Source organism: Apis cerana, unplaced genomic scaffold (assembly GCF_029169275.1).
Source record: "Apis cerana isolate GH-2021 unplaced genomic scaffold, AcerK_1.0 Chr0_AcerK, whole genome shotgun sequence".
NCBI lineage: Eukaryota > Metazoa > Arthropoda > Insecta > Hymenoptera > Apidae > Apis > Apis cerana.
In genome coordinates, this window is record NW_026893558.1 from 1491630 (window position 1) to 1499129 (window position 7500).

At 41.3% G+C, this 7500-nt stretch overlaps 2 non-coding genes across 2 annotated transcripts; both read right to left on the reverse strand.

The window, feature by feature from the left end:
* Window positions 1–356: 356 nt before the first annotated feature.
* LOC133667625 (5.8S ribosomal RNA) lies at window positions 357–510 on the reverse strand. The gene has a single exon (XR_009833286.1). It is a non-coding gene; the product is annotated as a 5.8S ribosomal RNA (ribosomal RNA).
* A 1547-nt stretch (window positions 511–2057) lies between these two features.
* LOC133667632 (small subunit ribosomal RNA) lies at window positions 2058–3977 on the reverse strand. Its single transcript, XR_009833293.1, has one exon. It is a non-coding gene; the product is annotated as a small subunit ribosomal RNA (ribosomal RNA).
* Window positions 3978–7500: the final 3523 nt, after the last annotated feature.

Genomic DNA, 7500 nt, shown 5'->3' on the forward strand with positions numbered 1-7500 from the left:
ACGAAGCGGTGAAACACGGGCGGTCATCCGTTACGTAAAACGGACGACTCACGACACCGAGAACACTCACGCAGGTCCGTGACATTTTTCATTGTTACATACCACACGCTAGCACATGCATTTCGATTCTGTAGTCTCGGTCACGACCGCGACGAACGCCAACGAACGTCCAACAATCGCTCGTACGTCGCGCATCTTCCTCCTTGTAACTTGTCCTTTCCTCGATTTTTGACACCCGACTCGGAAACGTTCGATTTTAAAGAACGACGGCGGGGATTACAAAAAAGAGAGAAAAAAAGGATCAAATGTACGAAGAGTAACGATACGCAACGCAAGCAGTATTTGGGTTACGTGAACGACCCTCAGCCAGGCGTGGTCAGGAATTGTATCCGTGGACCGCAATGTGCGTTCGAAATGTCGATGTTCATGTGTCCTGCAGTTCACACGTTGACGCGCAATTAGCTGCGTTCTTCATCGACCCACGAGCCAAGTGATCCACCGTTCAGGGTAATCGTATTTTTCTTTTTTATTTTTTATATTAAGGAAACGACGAGGATACCCCGATACTGAATCCTTTTTTTTTTTAAACCGTCGCTCAACCTGGAGAGAACGACTCTTCTTCGAAGCATGGTCGCAGAGCCCATACGCTTAAAAAATTCGATATTGAAAACTATAATTCGTTCAGGTATATATTGCATTCTCGATAAAATTCGATGGGATACGAATTTCGGTTGGCCTCGAGCGGTCTTACCTCCCAATTTCCGAAGCGAATATCCGCTAACGGTACGGGTGTCCGACTCACGACACGATGGCCTCTCTGTATAACCGAACATAATTCGATATTCCCCTCTGAACGAACAACGTTTCAACTTTTAAATAAGAAGCGATAAAATCGGGCTCACGTCGACGCGATGCATCTTGGTTTCGCCGTTCTTGGTTTCGTCGGTTTAAAGCTTACAACGACGACGACCATCACACCATCCACCCATGGGTAGGAAGCACGATTCGAGAATGATTATAGCGTATAAGAGAAAAGAGGTCGAACTGGTATCCATCGAAGAGAACGTCGCGAAACAAAGTTCGACGGCGGCTCGTCCATCCTTCGATTTCGTTTTACTATCGACGCGCTACTTGTCCTTACCGCTTTTTCGATTATCATTATCTCGACAGCTTCGTTCGATCCCAAAGTCTTGGTGTGCGGTCCTCGTCCATCTCCCGTTTTATAACGGGAGCTCAGGCAACGAAAATAAAAAAAGAGAAAGGAGGTACAGAAATGTGAATTTGGTACTTTTCTTGCACGTATCTATATACATACACATACGCAACGCACGCATATACGTTCATAAAGACGGCGGGTCTATTTAAAAAAGACCTCACGCAAGCGCCTTATTGTGTTGTCAAGCCATTTGTCATTTTATTTTTGTGTTTTCAATATATTTCAGTAGGGACGTAATGTTATTAAAGCGGCGGGTCATTTAAAAATTCGACCTCACGCAAGCGCTTTTTTTTTCTTTTTATCATTTTGTATATACCATTATGCATATACATACGTGATACGTACACGTACGTGCAAACCGTACCTTTATAAATCTTTATTAAAAATATACATCATCGAGACGGCGGATCGCGTCCGTATATGCATCCGTAAACGCACACACGACGACGACGATCTCACGCAAGCGTCCCTTTGTATCTTTTTGCGTACCATAACGACATTCATCTCGTCGAGACGGCGGGTCCGTTTATTCGATAAATAGACCTTCACGCAAGCGTCTCTTCGAGCTTATTTATCGTTATTCCCTCTCTCTTCGTGTCGAATTTTCGTGTCTGGTAAGAAAAAAAAATTCGAAAATGATCGAAATCAACGGATACAACGGACGGAAGGGATTTCTTTTTCTTTCCCTCCTCACGTAAGCCATCGTTCCGTGATTTCATTATTCGTTCGATGTACAAAGTACATTTTGGTATTTGGTAATGGAATCGAAATTCCATTTTATCCTTCTCCTTGTTTATCTCTCTTTTTTGTTACGCATTCTCTTTTTGTATGTTTCATTCGTTAATGATCCTTCCGCAGGTTCACCTACGGAAACCTTGTTACGACTTTTACTTCCTCTAAATGATCAAGTTTGGTCATCTTCCCGGTAACATCGGCAATGCCGAGACATTGGCCGCGCACCAGTCCGAAGACCTCACTAAATCATTCAATCGGTAGTAGCGACGGGCGGTGTGTACAAAGGGCAGGGACGTAATCAACGCGAGCTTATGACTCGCGCTTACTGGGAATTCCTCGTTCATGGGGAATAATTGCAAGCCCCAATCCCTAGCACGAAGGAGGTTCAGCGGGTTACCCGGGCCTTTCGGCCAGGAAAACACGCTGATTCCTTCAGTGTAGCGCGCGTGCGGCCCAGAACATCTAAGGGCATCACAGACCTGTTATTGCTCAATCTCGTGCGGCTAGAAGCCGCCTGTTCCTCTAAGAAGATTTGTTTGTACGTTGGTAGTAAAAACCCACCGACCGAAGCCGAGGGCCTTCGAGATACCATAAGTTACGTCTATTTAGCAGGCTAGAGTCTCGTTCGTTATCGGAATTAACCAGACAAATCGCTCCACCAACTAAGAACGGCCATGCACCACCACCCACCGAATCAAGAAAGAGCTATCAATCTGTCAATCCTTCCGGTGTCCGGGCCTGGTGAGGTTTCCCGTGTTGAGTCAAATTAAGCCGCAGGCTCCACTCCTGGTGGTGCCCTTCCGTCAATTCCTTTAAGTTTCAGCTTTGCAACCATACTTCCCCCGGAACCCAAAAGCTTTGGTTTCCCGGAAGCTGCCCGCCGAGTCATCGGAGGAACTTCGGCGGATCGCTGGCTGGCATCGTTTATGGTTAGAACTAGGGCGGTATCTGATCGCCTTCGAACCTCTAACTTTCGTTCTTGATTAATGAAAACATTTTTGGCAAATGCTTTCGCTTCTGTCCGTCTTGCGACGATCCAAGAATTTCACCTCTAACGTCGCAATACGAATGCCCCCATCTGTCCCTATTAATCATTACCTCGGGGTTCCGAAAACCAACAAAATAGAACCGAGGTCCTATTCCATTATTCCATGCACACAGTATTCAGGCAAAGGTAGCCTGCTTTAAGCACTCTAATTTTTTCAAAGTAAACGTATCGGCCCACCTCGACACTCAGTGAAGAGCACCGCGATGGGATATTAGTTGGACCGCCCACAAGGAGCTAAGCCCACCGATAGGACGTACCACATAATGCCAGTTAAACACCGCGAGCGGTGAACCGACACTGTGACACACAGATTCAACTACGAGCTTTTTAACCGCAACAACTTTAATATACGCTATTGGAGCTGGAATTACCGCGGCTGCTGGCACCAGACTTGCCCTCAATTGGTCCTCGTTAAAGGATTTAAAGTGTACTCATTCCGATTACGGGGCCTCGGATGAGTCCCGTATCGTTATTTTTCGTCACTACCTCCCGTGCCGGGAGTGGGTAATTTGCGCGCCTGCTGCCTTCCTTGGATGTGGTAGCTGTTTCTCAGGCTCCCTCTCCGGAATCGAACCCTGATTCCCCGTTACCCGTTACAACCATGGTAGGCGCAGAACCTACCATCGACAGTTGATAAGGCAGACATTTGAAAGATGCGTCGCCGGTGCTAGATGACCATGCGATCAGCACAAAGTTATTCAGAGTCACCAAAACAAACGATGGACGAACGGACGAGCCGTCCGCCACCGATTGGTTTTGATCTAATAAAAGCATTCCTCCCATCTCTGAGAGGAATTCTGTTTGCATGTATTAGCTCTAGAATTACCACAGTTATCCAAGTAAATGTGTCCACGATCTAATGAACCATAACTGATTTAATGAGCCATTCGCGGTTTCACCTTAATTCGGCATGTACTGAGACATGCATGGCTTAATCTTTGAGACAAGCATATGACTACTGGCAGGATCAACCAGGGATCTTAGTTTATTATTAATATATTTTGCCAATTTTGACATATATATATTTTTCGTCGTCTGTGCCCCCTCACCGATCGACTACAATAGGTCTTTATAAATATTCGAGCACGTATCAAGCATGCTAAACATTTGGTAACCTTTTGAAAAAATTTAATTTCATAAAGCGCGTAATATAAATTCACGCTGAGGCATATCCCAATGTAATATCAGCACTTCCACAATATGCCCCGTTCATTCACAATTTCAAGAATCATACTTCACAATATCATATATATAAAAATTATAATATAATATTGTGTTTTATTTAACAACGTGGTGTTACAATAACATCGCACGTCGTTTCTTTTCTCTCACTTTTACAAACTCAAAGCTCATCATACGAAACGTGTCGTATTGCAAGCCACCAAGAACTATTCGACACGCCCGTACGCCCTAGGGATTTATATATCCTTAGGTGTTAGAAAGGCCCGATCGCTCGAGGCTAAAAGTTGATGCTCAGTCGTACAAGTACACATGGCAAAAGCCATACATACAGGTCACCAGCGTCCCCCTATAGGTCGCTTTGCCGCTCAAGAGCCATTCGGTCATAGACACCGACTCGCGGCTATGCAGTGTGGAGAAAGATCGGTAAGAACCGGACAGAAACAGTCGAGAAAGTATTTCCCGAGGAGCGGTGTACCGTATCTCGACCGAGATCGTAGAACGGACACGCGCCCGACGCTGCTCCGCCCGGCCGCACCGGACCGTCGCTTCTCTTACAGTAACCGAACGGCCGGCCACCATGTCGGCGCCGACCGGGCTAATGCACGGCCGCTTATGGTGCAAAACCGCTGTAGCGACAGACCGAGCGGAGGGTACGCTGGAACTTAGACTTCGATCGATGATCATTATCATTATACAAATTGGTAAAAAAAATTACAAATATATTAACAGGATGGTATAAATGAAAGGTCAATAATAGATTTTTCAAAAAAATTAAATTTTTTTTTTCTCGATAAGAAAAGTTACGAAAAATTAATTTTTAATAAAGGAACAAAAAAAATTAACAATATAAAAAATTGCAAAGGATAAATATAAATTGATTAATGAAAAAAAACATACCAGTTATAACGTTATTTTTCGAGAAATTAAGAAAAAATGCCCGAGTCATGTCGGTTCGGTGGCCCGACCGTACGCGCAAAGTCCCCGGTCATGTAAGTCCCCGGTCATGTCGGTTCGCCCGTTCTATATATATCGCTCAGAGTAAAAAAAAATTATAAGTATATTAACATGACGGTATAAATGAAAGGTCAATATTATATTTTTCAAAAAAATTAAATTTTTTTTTTCTCGATAAGAAAAGTTACGAAAAATCAATTTTTGATGAAAGAACAGAAAAAATTAACAATATAAAAAATTGCGAAGGATAAATATAAATTGATTAATGAAAAAAACATACCAGTTATAAGGTTATTTTTCGAGAAATTAAGAAAAACACCCGAGTCACGTCGGTTCGACCATAGCTCGATCGTACGCGCAAAGTCCCCGGTCATGTCGGTTCGCCCGTCTTACGCGTATGGCGCAAAGTCCCCGGTCATGTCGGTTCGCCCGTTCTATATATATATCGTTCAGAGTTCCCCGGTAAAAAAATTATAATTTATATTAACATGACGGTATAAATGAAAGGTCAATATTATATTTTTCAAAAAAATTAAATTTTTTTCTCAATAAGAAAAGTTACGAAAAATCAATTTTTGATGAAAGAACAGAAAAAATTAACAATATAAAAAATTGCGAAGGATAAATATAAATTGATTAATGAAAAAAAAAACATACCAGTTATAAGGTTATTTTTCGAGAAATTAAGAAAAAAACACCCGAGTCACGTCGGTTCGACCATAGCTCGATCGTACGCGCAAAGTCCCCGGTCATGTCGGTTCGCCCGTCTTACGCGTATAGCGCAAAGTCCCCGGTCATGTCGGTTCGCCCGTCCTGCGCGTATAGCGCAAAGTCCCCGGTCATGTCGGTTCGCCCGTTCTATATATATATCGTTCAGAGTTCCCCGGTAAAAAAAAATTATAATTTATATTAACATGACGGTATAATATAAATGAAAGGTCAATATTATATTTTTTCAAAAAAATTAAATTTTTTTTTTCTCAATAAGAAAAGTTACGAAAAATCAATTTCTGATGAAAGAACAGAAAAAATTAACAATATAAAAAATTGCGAAGGATAAATATAAATTGATTAATGAAAAAAAACATACCAGTTATAAGGTTATTTTTCGAGAAATTAAGAGAAAACACCCGAGTCACGTCGGTTCGACCATAGCTCGATCGTACGCGCAAAGTCCCCGTATGTCGGTTCGCCCGTCTTACGCGTATGGCGCAAAGTCCCCGGTCATGTCGGTTCGCCCGTTCTATATATATCGTTCAGAGTTCCCCGGTAAAGAAAAATTATAATTTATATTAACATGACGGTATAAATGAAAGGTCAATATTATATTTTTTCAAAAAAATTAAATTTTTTTTTTCTCGATAAGAAAAGTTACGAAAAATCAATTTTTGATGAAAGAACAGAAAAAATTAACAATATAAAAAATTGCGAAGGATAAATATAAATTGATTAATGAAAAAAAAAACATACCAGTTATAAGATTATTTTTCGAGAAATTAAGAAAAAAACACCCGAGTCACGTCGGTTCGACCATAGCTCGATCGTACGCGCAAAGTCCCCGGTCATGTCGGTTCGCCCGTCTTACGCGTATGGAGCAAGTCCCGGTCATGTCGGTTCGCCCGTTCTATATATATATCGTTCAGAGTTCCCCGGTAAAAAAAAATTATAATTTATATTAACATGACGGTATAAATGAAAGGTCAATATTATTTTTTCAAAAAAATTAAATTTTTTTTTTCTCGATAAGAAAAGTTACGAAAAATCAATTTTTGATGAAAGAACAGAAAAAATTAACAATATAAAAAATTGCGAAGGATAAATATAAATTGATTAATGAAAAAAAAAACATACCAGTTATAAGGTTATTTTTCGAGAAATTAAGAAAAAAACACCCGAGTCACGTCGGTTCGACCATAGCTCGATCGTACGCGCAAAGTCCCCGGTCATGTCGGTTCGCCCGTCTTACGCGTATGGCGCAAAGTCCCCGGTCATGTCGGTTCGCCCGTCCTACGCGTATGGCGCAAAGTCCCCGGTCATGTCGGTTCGCCCGTTCTATATATATATCGTTCAGAGTTCCCCGGTAAAAAAAAATTATAATTTATATTAACATGACGGTATAAATGAAAGGTCAATATTATATTTTTTCAAAAAAATTAAATTTTTTTTTTCTCAATAAGAAAAGTTACGAAAAATCAATTTCTGATGAAAGAACAGAAAAAATTAACAATATAAAAAATTGCGAAGGATAAATATAAATTGATTAATGAAAAAAAAACATACCAGTTATAAGGTTATTTTTCGAGAAATTAAGAGAAAAACACCCGAGTCACGTCGGTTCGACCATAGCTCGATCGTACGCGCAAAG